The following is a 13,892-nucleotide window of genomic DNA, read 5'->3' on the forward strand; positions in this document are numbered from 1 at the left end:
CTCACCCCTTGAATGGTAGGAACCCAATTACTTGAACCATCACCAATGTTTTCCCTCTGTATTAACAGAGGAGTCAGGAGTCAGGAGTTAGAGATGCGTATAAAAACCAAGTACTCCAATATGGGGTGCAGGCTTCTCTACTGGCCTCCTAACATATAGGCCAAATGCCCTCCTGTATACTGCTTATATCTGAATTCTATTTTCCATTAACTTTGTTGAAATACCCATGTTTATCCCATATTCTTTTTTTTTAACTTTTATTTAATGAATATAACTTTCCAAAGTACAACTTCTGGATTATAGTGGCTTTCCCCATATTCTTATAATGTGTCTTTCTTTGAACTGTCCCCAAATACATGCAAAGATGTTATATGATCAGGGCAACAACTGAATTACCTGCAACTCTGAGATTGCTCTTTACTAAAACAACACATTGGGACACCTCAATGAAACGGCACCAGTATCCTCACAGAAGCCTGTCTCTTAATGGGCTCTGAAGGGAAGAATAGAACAAACTGAAGGATACCTACGATAGGGCTGGCACTGTGCCACAGCAGATAAGGCCAACACCTGAACCTCCAGCATCCCACATGGGCACCAGTTCGAGTCCTGTCTGTTCCATTTCTGATCCGGCTCTCTGCTGTGGTCTGGAAAAGCAGTGCAAGATGGCCCAGGTCCTTGGGCCCTTGCACCTGCGTGGAAAACCCGTAGGAAGCTCCCGGCTCTGGATCAGTGCAGCTCCAGCCATTGTGGCCATCTGGGGAGTGAACTAGCAGATGGAAGACTTCTCTCTCTGTCTGCCTCTGCCTCTCTGTAACTCTGCCTTTAGAATAAATAAATAAATCTTTAAAAATATATCTATGATAAAGTAAAGTACTCTGAACACTGCCTAACTCATAACTGTTCTGTCTACGTGAGCATAAACCATTGCTAGTAATCCGCACACTATGCTCTAAGCTCACAGGAACTTCCTCTTGCCCTCTGATCACCTTATGGGACACCCCCATAGGCTAAGTCTGCTCCCACAGAGCCCATCTGAATTAACCTCAGTCCTTCTGTGGAAGGTATTGTGTCTCTCAGCATTCACACTGAAGCTTTAATCCCATTATCTTAGCATTTGGAGATGGTAATTTTGGAAAGAGATATGATTTCGATGAATTTATGAAGGTAGGTTCTTCATAATGGGATTAGTACACCTGAAAGTTTGCTCTTGTTTCTCACTCTCCCCCCGCCCCAGGTGAAGACGCAGAAAGATGGTAGTCTTCTGTGACCCTGAAATGAGCCCTCACTATACTATCCACCTATATTGGTGCCCTGACCTCAGACTCCTGGCCTCCAGAACTGTGACAGAAATAATCTCTATTCTTTCTGCCATCCAGTCTATGATGTTTTATTACAGTAGCCAGAGCTGACCACAACATCTCAGTGCTGAGGCTGCCACAAGTTGTTCTTCCATTTCTGAGCACAGAGATTTTGCATAAAGTTCATGAATTAAAAGGATTTCGGAGTGAACCCCCACTCAATCAACTATCAACTGAATTCAATTCTTGATCTCTATTTAATCTCTGAGTTCATCTATTTTCCTCCTGGATGATCACACCTGTTTGCAGGACAAGACAGGAAAATGACAACCCCAAAATGCAGAAGTTATGACGTGACAGCTCAATGCCTGGATCAGAGCAGGAGAATCTACTCCATGCCCTTAATTCCAAAAGGAATTTGAGTAATGTGCACTTACAAATGAATTGTCATCAGATTCACTGAAACCTTCCTCAAGAACCACAACCTCATGGAGAAGCAGCACTCACTACCTTCAGGACCCCTCTGGGTCTCAGGGTACCCAGGAATCTGTAAAGGGTACCTATGGCTGATTTTTAGCTTTCTTGCCCCCCAAGCTACTTTTCTAAATGCCACTGAGATGACACTGGTTCAGTCTCAGCCCTTCACTGCTGGGAGTTACACACAATGATCCTTTTATGGCATCCAGGTCTAGAAAAACATCACAGTCCCCTCACCTGGGAGGGTCTGTGTGACCACAGGTGTTGACTCAGAGGTACTGAGGGGAGAACTGAGCAGCAGCTGGACCTTCATTATGGCAGCCTTTCCCAGAGCATCCAACGCAACCACTCAGGACCCCTGCTCTGCTCTCAGAGCTGATGACTCATATAACCACCACAGATTCCTGCTTATTCAGCATGTGTGACAGCTGGTAGGTGATCACGTGGCACGTCTTTGGAGAACCTGACATTTATGTCTCTCTGATAGAAATGACTCTAGCAACATTCAAATCTGGGCAGTCAAGTAAAGGTTCCATCACAAAATGCATACAACCTAACCTCTGAGCTTCCATTTCCTTCTTTGTGGAATGGAATAAATGCATCTTTATCTTCCAGTACTGTCACAGAGGTGATGTGTGTAAGACTCATTCATTCAACAAATAGTTATTGAATGCTGAGATGAGTGAAGCATGGTTCCAGGCACTTGGGATACACAGCCGTGGTTAAAACACAGCTCCACTCTCATGAGGCCCATATTGTAGGAGTGGGAGGAATGGGAGAAAAGAGCAAAGAAAGAAAGAATACATAGCCCAGAGGTTGGTGATAGCTGCTGAGGAGAGAGAATCAAACAGGAACAGGAAAGGGGTGCAGAGGTTAAAGACTGCTGTGTCATACAAGTAGGCTGAGGAAGGACTCCCTGGAAGGTGAACAGAGCTCTGACAGAAGTGAAAAGGTGGGCTTTAGGATTCTGGAAAAAGCAGTGCGAATATCTAGAAGTATGAGAGTGCCTGAAAAGACTGAGGAAGTGACAGAGGCCCAGGGTGGCTGGAGTTGAGAAATGAAAAGAAAAATGGTAGGAAAGTAGATCAAAGGAGGCCATATAATGCAGACCCTGATGCCACTGAGAGTGTGGTTGCTCTTACTCTGAAGGAGATAGGAAGCGAAGGGAAGTCTGTAGAAGAATAACATGATCTAACTTAAAACTTCCATCTGGGGAGGTGCCAAGTTGCTGAAATAGGGAAAGGCATACTTCTCTAAGCTAAGAGTAAATAATAAAAAAGCAGGATATACATTGTCATGGGAGAATCAGAGAAAACTTCAGTGGAAAACTATGGAAGGAAGAGGAATGGCATGGATCTGTGTGGAAGATTTGGTTGTGTAGCATGAACACAGACCCAACTCATGACCCCAGGAGCTGATAGCTGGAGAAGGCTCCAACTTTGGAGACTGAGGTGAGATCAGATTGTAGCAACCCAAGCCAACAGTGATACAGACAGAGGGAGAGCATGGCATGAGTCTGGCCTGGAGCCTAAGAGGGAGAGTGTGACTGCTGACACAGTAAAAAAATGGCAGCACATTTCTCTCACCTCATCTGAATACAACAGCACCCAGCAACTGGCTGAGAGAGGGCAGGCACCAAAGGTGGCAGCTCTGGAAGCTCTTGGGCAGGCACCCAGCATCGGGCTGAGAGGAGATGCCATCTTCTCAGCAGTACCAGGGGCAGTACCAGGGGCAGCAGCTTGGGGGCACACACCTGGAAACCAGTCGGGGAGGAGACACTATTCAGCAGGTGGCTGTTGTGCATGCATGTGATCCAGAGATACCAGCAGAGGGAAAATCCATGTTCCCCACTGACTTTGAGTCAGCTTGGAGGATTGGACACCCATGTAGGAATGTGAGGCACCCCTAGCCTCTCAACATACCATACGCTCTGTGGCTCCAACTGCCAAGGCAGAACACAGACAGCTGGCTCTGGGAACATCTCTGCCTCTCTGTGGACAGGACAGGCTAGCAGAGCAGAGTGGATCCTCTATACCCTGTTGACTGTGGGAGCCTAGTGAGCTGAGACTGTGGGAACTTGTGACTGCACAAAGTGTACCTGGGTCTCTGGGCAATCAATGTGAGCTGCTCCACATGCTGCTCAGAGCTCCATGATCATCTAGGGTGGGTAAATGCAATGGGGTCCATGCTTATACTGAGGATTTTATACAAAGAATTTTGGAGGATTCCCTCCCTTTCAATTGTTTTGAGTCATTTGGGAAGAACTGGGGTTATTTCTTCAAATGTCTGGTAGAATTCAGCAGTGAAGCTGTGTGGTACCAGACTCTCTTTGTTGGGAGGGCCTTTATTACTGATTCAATTTATACCTTGGTTCTGTGTCTGTTAGGTTTTCTTTGTCTTCATGGCTCAATTTAGGTAAGCTGTATGTGTTCGGGAACCTATTCATTTTCTAGGTTCCCCAGTTTGTTTTGTTGGCATACAGCTCCTTGTAATGGTTTCCAATGATTCTTTTTATTTCTGTAGTGTCTGCTGTTACATTTACTTTTTCATCTCTAATTTTATTGATCTGAATCTTATCTCTCTCTCTCTCTCTCTCTCTCTCTCCCTCCCTCCCTCCCTCCCTCCCTCCCTCTCTTTTTTGGTTAGTTGAACCAACAGTGTGTCAATTTTAAACAAGGTCTTCATTTTGCTGATCATTTGTATTTTTTGTTTCAATTTTGTTGATTTCTTCTCCAATTTTAATTATTTCTTTTCTTTCCCTGGTTTTGGGTTTGGTTTGCTGCTGCTTTTCTAGATCCTTGAGGTGCACAGATGGTTCATTTATTTAGTGCCTTTCCAGTTTCTTGATATAAGCACCAATTGCTTTAAAGTTTCACCCTTAACACTGCTTTTGCTGTATCCCACACACTGTGGTAAGTTGTATTGTCATTTTCATTTGTTTCCAGAAATTTTATGATATCTCTTTTGATTTCTTCTGTGACCTACTGTTCATTCAGGAACACACTGTTCATTCTCCATGTGTTTGCATATGATGCAGAGATTCTTGAGTTGCTGAATTCCAGCTGCATTACATCGTGGTCTGGATAGATGCATGGTATGATTTCAATTTTTTGAAATTGCTGAGACTCCTTTTATGGCCTAGCATATATGGTCAATCCTAGAGAAAGTTCCATGCACTGGGAAGAAGAATGTGTACTCTTTTGCTGTATGGTAGAAGGCTCCATAGATATCTGCTAGGTCTATTTGGTCTGTAGTGTCAATTAACTCTGTTGTTTCCTTGGTGATTTTCTGTCTGATCTGTGCATTGCTGAAAGACGGGTATTCAGTTCCCCTGTTACTATTGTATTTAAGTCTATATCTCCCTTTAAATCTCTTAATAATCCTTTCAAATAGCCAGGCACCCTGTAATTAGGTGAATATACATTTATAATAGTCACATCTTCCTGTTGAATTGATCCTTCTTTGTCTCTTTTAATAGTTTTTGTGTTAAAGTCTACTGTGTCCGATATTAGAATGGCCACACCAGCTCTTTTTTGGTTTCTGTTAGCTTGCAGTATCTTTTTCCCTCCTTTCACTTTCAGTCTGTATATGTCTTTATTAGTAATGTGTGTTTCTTTTAGGCAGCAGATAAATAGGTTTTCTTTTTTTTTTAATCCATTCATCCAGTCTGTGTCTCTTAACTGGCGAGTTGAGACCATTTACATTCAGTGTGATTATTGTTAAATATTATATATTCCCTGCCTAGTTTCCTTAAATAGACCTGTTTATGTGTTTTGGATTTTGTTTGTACTGTTGCTGGGTCATTTTCTACATTCATCTTCTTTTGTAGCGAAGTTCCTGTTTCTGTGTTTCTGTGTATAGCACATCCTTGAGCCAGTGTTATAGGGATGGGCATGAAGACACAAATTCTTTCAATTTCTGTTTGTTGTGGAAAATCCTTATTTCTCCTTCATTCATAAATGAAAGCTTTGTAGGGTACAGTATTCTGGGTTGACAGTTTTTTTTTTTTTCTCTAGGACTAGGAATTTATCTTGTGATTGTCTCCTTGCCTGTAAGGTTTGAGATGAGAAGTCTGGGGTGAGTCTAATTGGATTACCTCTGAATGTAATTTGTCATTTCTTTCAGGCACATTTTAAGATCTGTTCTTTGTGTTTCACTGAGCTGAGTATTGCCACAATGTGTCGTGGTGAACTCCTTTTCTGGTCCTGTCTATTGGCAGTTCTGTGTATCTCTTGTGTTTGGATGTCTCTTTCAATCTGCCTATTGTGGAAGTTTTCTGATAAAATTTCATTAAGTAGGCCTTCTAATTATTTCTCTCTTTCCACACTTTCTGGAACTTCTATGTGATCTGTACGTTGGATCACCTGATGGAATCTTGTAAATCTCCAACCAACTCTTCATTTTCTAAATTTTTCTTCTTATGTTTGTTCTGACTGTTATTTTTGGAAGTTTGTCTTCAAGTTCTGATATTCACTCTTCTATTTCGTCTGTTCTATTACTAAGAGATTCCACTGCATTTTTTATCTGGTCAAATTCTTCGTTATTCTTATTCAGAATTATTTCTTTGTTCTTTGGCATTTCTGTTTGGTTTCAGATTGGTTTTATTTTTAAATTGATCTCCCTCTGCTATGAGCTGCTATGTGCATGCAGTACCACCTCCCTGAGCTTTGTTTATTTCTGATTCCTGATGGAGCTGGGTACCAGTGCTTTGGTGCACTAAGCCCCACCTGCTGGTGCTGGGCTCCCTGCTCACTTGTTTGTAAAACGAGCTAGGGTTATCATTTAGCATTATTTGCTGTTGTACAACTTGCATGGTGGGTGGGAAATCACTCTGAATTGTTGTGGTCCTTGTCCCCGTGTGGTACATGTTGTGAGGTGGCCTCTGCAATCGATGAGTATGCGTACCTGGGCGAACACGGCAGCATGCTGCCTACACACAAAAATGTAAACAACCAATATGGCTTCATCCCGCTAACTGTATCTCTGGTTGGGGGGGATAGACACCAATGGATTGTGGTATATTCAATCTCTCCACCCATTCCTCAGAATTTCTCCTTCTTCCTGCTTAGAGCCCCAAGCACTGTTCACCAAATGTCCCCACTCACTGCATCTTTGTGGGATTGCAACCTCTCACCTGGTTTGCTGAGGAAGAGGCACCTGTCTCCTCACTGCATTCCTGTGCTGCTCATTCTCTATCCTTCAGTCCTCTCTCTGCTTCTGCTGGAGTGGACCTGAGCAGCCTCTGGAGGACTTCGGGACATAATTTTTTCATGATTCTGCCAGCTGTTTGTATCCCTTCTACTCATTAATCATCCATTTTCGCTGCACAACTCGGTACCTCCTGCTGCTATACCGCCATCTTGCCCTGTGAATTCAATATTTTCACAAATGCCTAAAACTAAACACAGAAATTCAAGAATCAAGAAAAAAGACAACTTCACTTGCCCTCCCCAAGGAATGCAACAACACATCAAAATCAGAATGTGAAGATTAAGAGACTGAGGAAGTACCTGAAGTGTAATTCAAAAGATTAATCGTAGGATTACTCAGAAGGAAATCCACAAATTAAAGAAATCCTTACATGATGTGAATGAGAAATTATCCCCTGAAATGGATCTGGCTGAAAAGCCCATGAGAGTATTTCAGGCATGGAAAGCCAAGACACTCTGGCAAAAGATCTCTGTGAGTGAGATCTCAGTGGAAAGAACAGGTCTTCAAAGAAGGAGGTACCTTTCTCTGAAGGGAGGAGAGAACCTCCACTTTGACTATGACCTTGTCTAAACAAGATAAGAGTCGGAGAACTCAGAGGGCTTCCATAGCCTTGGAAACTCATAACTGGTGCATAGGGAGATTACTGATGCCATAGACAGGAGTGTCAATTGGTAAAGTCAACAACAGGAGTCACTGTGCACTTACTCCTCATGTAGGATCTCTGTCCTTAATGTGCTGTGCATTGAGATTTAATGCTATAACGAGTACTCAAATAATATATTTCACTTTGTGTTTCTATGGGGGTGCAAACTGTTGAAATCTTTACTTAATGCATACTAAACTGATCCTCTGTAAAAAAAAAAAAAAAAAGAAAAGAAAAGAAAAGAAACTATCAACTCCCAACTTGACTCTCACTGGGATTAAACATGACAATAGGTCTGATCTGATTTCATCATCATTAAAAAAAAAATCATCTGTTATTTTTCACTTTATGTTTCTGTGTGGGAGCAAACTGTTGAAATCCTTACTTAATGTATACTAAGCTGATCTTCTGTATATTAAGATAATCGAAAATGAATCTTGATGTGAATGGAAGGGGAGAGGGAGTGGGAAAGGGGAGGGTTGTGGGTGGGAGGGACGGTATGGGGGGGAAGCCATAGTAATCCATTATTCGTACTTTGGAAACGTATATTCATTAAATAAAAGTTAAAAAAAAATTATCCCCTGAAATGGAAATTTTCAAGAGAAATCAAAATGAAATATTAGAAATGAAGAATTCAATGTGTCAAACAGAAATATATTGGAAAGCCTTAACAACATATTTGGTGAGTCAAAAGAAAGACCATCGAAGCTGGAAGAGAAATCTTTATAAAGTTTTTGTCAGAACAAAAAAAGGAGAAGAAATTATAAAAATTATAAATGTTGGAAATTTATGTATACTATCAAATGACCCAACAAATGGGTCTGAGAGTTCCTGAAGGTGTGGAAAGATAGAGCCGATGAGAAGGCCTATTCAGTGAAATAATTACAGAAAACTTCTTCAATTTGGAGAAAGAAAGGGTTGTCTAAGTACATGAGGCACATAAAACTCCTTATAGACATGACCAGAAAGGCTCTTCATCACAACACACTGTAGTCAAACTTTCAGCACTAAAACATAGAGAAAAGGTTCCAAAATGTACACAAGAGAAAAGCCAGATTACTTTCAGAGGCTTATCAATTAGACTCGTTGCTGATTTCTCGTACAAAACTCAACAGGCTAGGAGAGAATGGAGAGACACAGCCCAATATTAAGAGAAAAGCTTTCAACCCAGAAGACTGTACCCTGCAAAGCACTCACTTATGAATGAAAATTAAGCAAACACCTTCCATAATAAAAGAAAGAATTTGTCACCACTTGTCCAGCCTTACTAAAGATGTTTAAGGATGTCCTACACACAGAAACACAGAAACATAGTCATCACTATGAAAGAAGGTGAAGGCAGAAAATCTCACGGTAAAAGTACAAAGGAAACCCAAAGCAAACAGAAGGAATATTTACAGAAAAACGGCAGGGCCAAGTCGTGACTTATCGATAGTAACCTTGAATGTAAATGGCCTAAACTCTCCAATTAAAAGATAAAGGCTGGCTAAATGGATTAAAGATAAGACTCATTTATTTAATGCCTTCAAGAAACATCCCTCACCAACAAAGATAGACCCAGACTGAAAGTAAGGATGAAAAAAGATATTGCACGGTAACAGAAGACAGAAACAACCATGTGCAGCCATCCTAATATCAGACAACATAGACATTAACATAAAAACTGTTAAAAGAGACAAAGCAGGACACTACGTAATGATTAAGAGATCAATTCAACAGGAATATGCAACTATCATAAAAGTACATGCACCCAATTCCAGGGTGCCAGGCTGCTTCAAATAAATATCAATAGATCTAAAGGGAGACAGAGACTCCAATACACTAGTAATGGGGGTCTTCAACATCCCACCTTTATCAATGGACAGATCAACTAGACAGAAATTCAACAAAGAAACAATAGATGGGCCAAATGGACCTAATTAATATCTATAGAACCTTTCATCCCACAGTAACAGAATACACACTTTTTTTTAAACTTTTATATAATGAATATAAATTTCCAAAGTATAGTTTATGGACTACAATGGCTTTTCCCCCCATAACTTCCCTCCCACCCGCAACCCTTCCCTCTCCTGCTCCCTCTCGCCTTCCATTCACATCAAGATTCATTTTCAATTATCTTTATATACAGAAGATCAATTTAGCATATATTAAGAAAAGCTTTCAAGGCCGGCGCCGCGGCTCACTAGGCTAATCCTCCGCCTAGCGGCACCGGCACACCGGGTTCTAGTCCCGGTCGGGGCGCCAGATTCTGTCCCAGTTGCCCCTCTTCCAGGCCAGCTCTCTGCTGTGGCCAGGGAGTGCAGTGGAGGATGGCCCAGGTGCTTGGGCCCTGCATCCCATGGGAGACCAGGAAAAGCACCTGGCTCCTGGCTCCTGCCATCGGATCAGCGCGGTGCGCCGGCCGCAGCGTGCTGGCCACGGCGGCCATTGGAGGGTGAACCAACGGCAAAAGGAAGACCTTTCTCTCTGTCTCTCTCACTATCCACTCTGCCTGTCAAAAAAAAAAAAAAAAAAAAGAAAAGAAAAGAAAAAGAAAAGCTTTCAACAGTTTGCACCCACACAGAAAACACGAAGTGTAAAATACTGTTTGAGTACTAGTTACAACATTAAAACACAATGTACAGCACATTAAGGGCAGAGATCCTACATGAGGAGTAAGTGCACAGTGACTCCTGTTGTTGACTTTACAAATTGACACTCCTGTCTATGGCATCAGTAGTCTCCCTAGGCTCTTGTCATGAGTTGCCAAGGATATGGAGGCCTTTTGAGTTCACCGACTCTGATCATATTTTAGACAAGGTCATAGTCAAAGTGGAAGTTCTCTCCTCCCTTCAGAGAAAGGTACCTCCTTCTTGAATGACCTGTTCTTTCCACTGGGATCTCACTCACAGAGGTCTTTCACTTAGGTCATTTTTTTTTTGCCACAGTGAATACACATTCTTTTCATTAGTGCATGGGACTTTTTCTAGGATAGGCCATATACTAGGCCATGAAGCAAGTCTCAGCATATTCAAAATAAATGAAATCATAGCATGCATCTCCTTGGACCACAATGGAACTGAATCTGAAAATTAAGAACTCAAGAAACTCTAGAACACATGCAAATACATGACTGAACAACATCCTCCTGAATGATCAGTGGGTCATAGAAGAAATTAAAAGAGAATTCAAAAAATTTTTGGAAAAATATGAAGAAGACAATGCAACATATCAAAATTTATGGGATACAGAAAAGAAGAGTTAAGAGGGAATTATGTAACAATTAGTGCCTGTATTAATAAATTGGAAAATAACTAAGCAATCAATGTATCTCAAGGACCCAGAAAAATGACAAATCAAATTTAATGTTGGTAGCAGGAATGAAATAATTAAAATTAGATAAGAAACAAACAAAACTGAAACAAAAAAATCACAAATGATCAGTGAAATGAAAATTCTTTTGTTGGAAAAAATAAACAAAATTGAAACACCATTAGCCTGAATAAACAACAAAAAAAGTAAACCAAGGAGAAAACCCAAATCATTAGAATCAGAGATGAAAAAGGAAATGTAACAAAAATAGCACAGAAATAAAAAGAATCACCAGGAATTGCTACAACGAGCGAAGAAATGGATATAAACCTGGACACATACAATCTACTAAAAGTGAGGCAGCAAGACACAAAAATCTAAACAGATCAATAACCAAGATGGAAATTCAATCAGTAATAAAGACTATCAACAATGAAAAGCCCAGCACCAGATGGCTTCACTGCTAAATTCGACCAGACATTTAAAGAACTAATCCCAATTCTTCTCAAGCTATACAAAACAACTGAAAGGGAGAGAATCCTCCTAAACTCCTTCTATGAAGGCAGCATCACCCTAATTCCTAAACCAGAAAAACGCAACAGAGAAAGAGAACTTTAGACCAATAACCTGATTTACATAGATGCAAAATCCTCAACAAATACTATCTAATCAAACCCAGCAACATATCAGAAAGATCATTCATTCAGAGAAAGCAGGATTTATGCCTGGTATGCAGGGTGGCTCAACTTTGGATCAGCTCAACTCTGGCCATTGCAGCCATTTGGGGAGTGAACCAGCAGATGGAAGAAGTCTCTCTCTCTCCCTCCCTCCCTCCCTCTCTTTGTAACTCTGTCTCTCAAATAAATAAAATAAAAATCTTTCTTTAAAGAAAGAAGAGAAGAAATTTCGATGGCCAGCAGACACATGAAAAAATGTTTAGGATCACCACCAGCCATCAGGAAAGTACAAATCAAAGCCACAATGAGGTTTCACCTCAGCCCTTTTAGAATGGCTCTCATATATAAATCAAAAAACAGTAAATGCTAGTGAGGACGTGGAAAAAACAAGTATACCTCCACATTATAACAGAAAGTCCTGCCCACTTGTTAAAGTATGCTGGATTTTGAGATCTTAGTCTTTCTGTAACCAAAGCAAAGACAATCAAGTGAGAAGATCTGCTACTCAGGGGTGTTGTTCAAGCATGAGGATTCACTATGCAGTAGCATCACAGTGTCAGCAAGAGGCACACCGCCTTGTTATGTGAGTGACATGGCTTGCCTAATTAAGAGCTCTCTTGTCACAATACCCAGAATTATGGCACAGTTCACCAGGGCCTGACCCAAGGCATCTACTTGTGTGCACCATGCTGACTCCATCACTTGGAGCAGTTAGTACTCACATGGCTCCCATGCTCTGTGCGTCCTCCTTTTGCAGCCCTGGCTTTCCTGGATGACGTCCCCAGTGCTGTGCTGGCTTCATCACGCAGGGGAATAGCAGTAGCCCTGGATGAGGAAAAGAGGTGAAGAGAACTGTACAGACGGCTCCGAGGGACAGCCCCTCTGTCTTGAAGAAATTGCAGGGTCTGGCTCATGAGCAGCTCTTGGGACCTGGGAACTCTCACCATCTTCTCTAGCATTCCCTTGGGGTGATGTCTTAGGCACTGGATTCTCCTGCTGAGTCCTGGCAGATAATTCTCACCTCCTTTGAAACCCATGGCGAGGGCCTCTTGGAGAGAACAGCAGGTATCCTGGGATGGAGTCTGAAAGGACAACGTCAGACAGGGGCTGTGGCAGAGAGTTCACAAGGCATTTTTCCCAATCAGCTGCTCCACATCTACCTTGACATACCCTCAATGATTGAATCAGGACCTGGCTGTCAAAGATACCCCGACAATCCTTACCCCTTGGACACTTTCACAACATGTTTCTTTCCCTTAGAGCCCCTACTTGATTGAAGTGCTCTCCATTGCTGTACAAAGCCTCAGTTCCTGTTCTCAAGCAGGTGATTTTAAATAGCTTTGCTCCTGGACATCTGTGTTGGGAAGTTCCCTGCAGGCACAGAATTATGTGTGAGTTCCTGAGACAGTCCACTGTAAAGAGGCACTGTGAGGCTGGTAAGAAGGCTTATAGATGGATAGGGTTTTGGGAAATCCAGTATCCAGGAAGGCACAGCATCTTGTAACATGGACAGTGTGAGGTCTGATATACCTGGGCTTAGAAAGGGTGGATGTAACCTATCCAGGGCAAAACTTCAGACCTGGCCTGACTATGAGGAATCTAACTTTGGAGTGTCAGAGTCAAGCTTAAAGAAAAATAATCACCTGATCGGAGATTTTCCTGAAAAGCATCATTAATTATCAGTTCCATCACTGTTACAGATTTTCTTAAATATCTTTCTGTCACACTGGGCTACCATTCCAGAAAAGATCCTTAACTAACACAGATTTAATCATGAAAGAAAATGAATCTTAGACTTTTAACTACCAAGAAAGCTTTAGCGCTCCCTGATAATCCTTGAGATTAAGTACACTGTCCAACCTAAAGTGCCCATACATTTGCTACTAGACATGTGGTTCTGAAGCAAATTCAAACTTGTAGTGAGAGAAAGTCCTAGAAACACAGGTAGAGTGTGATATCGAGGAAGGAAGGGGATGTCCCCATGGAAGTACAGACCAGTTGCCCTCAGTATGTAGGTCTAATATACAGTTAACTATAGAATTTTGGTTTTATTTTTGCATCCCCAAACACACATCAGAAAATGTTGTCCCAAATATACTGCATCTTTCGCAGATTCTGGAACAAGAATTCTGGATTCTAAACTAGCCTTTGCCTTTTACTAGCTGTGCGATCTCAATCTCTTACTCTCTCTGAGCCTATTATTTCTCAGCCAACAACACTCTACATAAATCAGTTACCATATGTAAAGCAATGGAAGCAGTATCTGGTTGAGAGCAAGTGTTATATCAA

The 13,892-nt window shown here is 41.6% G+C and overlaps 1 protein-coding gene across 14 annotated transcripts in view; it reads right to left on the reverse strand.

The window, feature by feature from the left end:
* Positions 1-13,892, reverse strand: part of LOC138843126 (NBPF family member NBPF6-like protein) — a 135,859-nt gene that overhangs the window by 17,970 nt on the left and 103,997 nt on the right. For 11 of the 14 annotated variants that reach the window (XM_089310647.1, XM_089310643.1, XM_089310645.1 and 8 more), the window contains 4 exons: positions 12,827-12,974; positions 12,548-12,685; positions 12,326-12,428; positions 6,913-7,176 (listed from right to left, as the gene is read on the reverse strand). The gene's annotated coding sequence lies outside the window, so the exon portion shown is untranslated. Of the gene's footprint in view, positions 1-3,364; positions 3,532-6,912; positions 7,177-12,325; positions 12,429-12,547; positions 12,686-12,826; positions 12,975-13,892 lie in introns of all 14 variants that reach the window. The other 3 variants (XM_089310646.1, XM_089310642.1, XM_089310641.1) reach the window with 3 other exon arrangements.

This window comes from Oryctolagus cuniculus, chromosome 12, assembly GCF_051225735.1.
Source record: "Oryctolagus cuniculus isolate XC-2025 breed Fujian yellow rabbit chromosome 12, ASM5122573v1, whole genome shotgun sequence".
NCBI lineage: Eukaryota > Metazoa > Chordata > Mammalia > Lagomorpha > Leporidae > Oryctolagus > Oryctolagus cuniculus.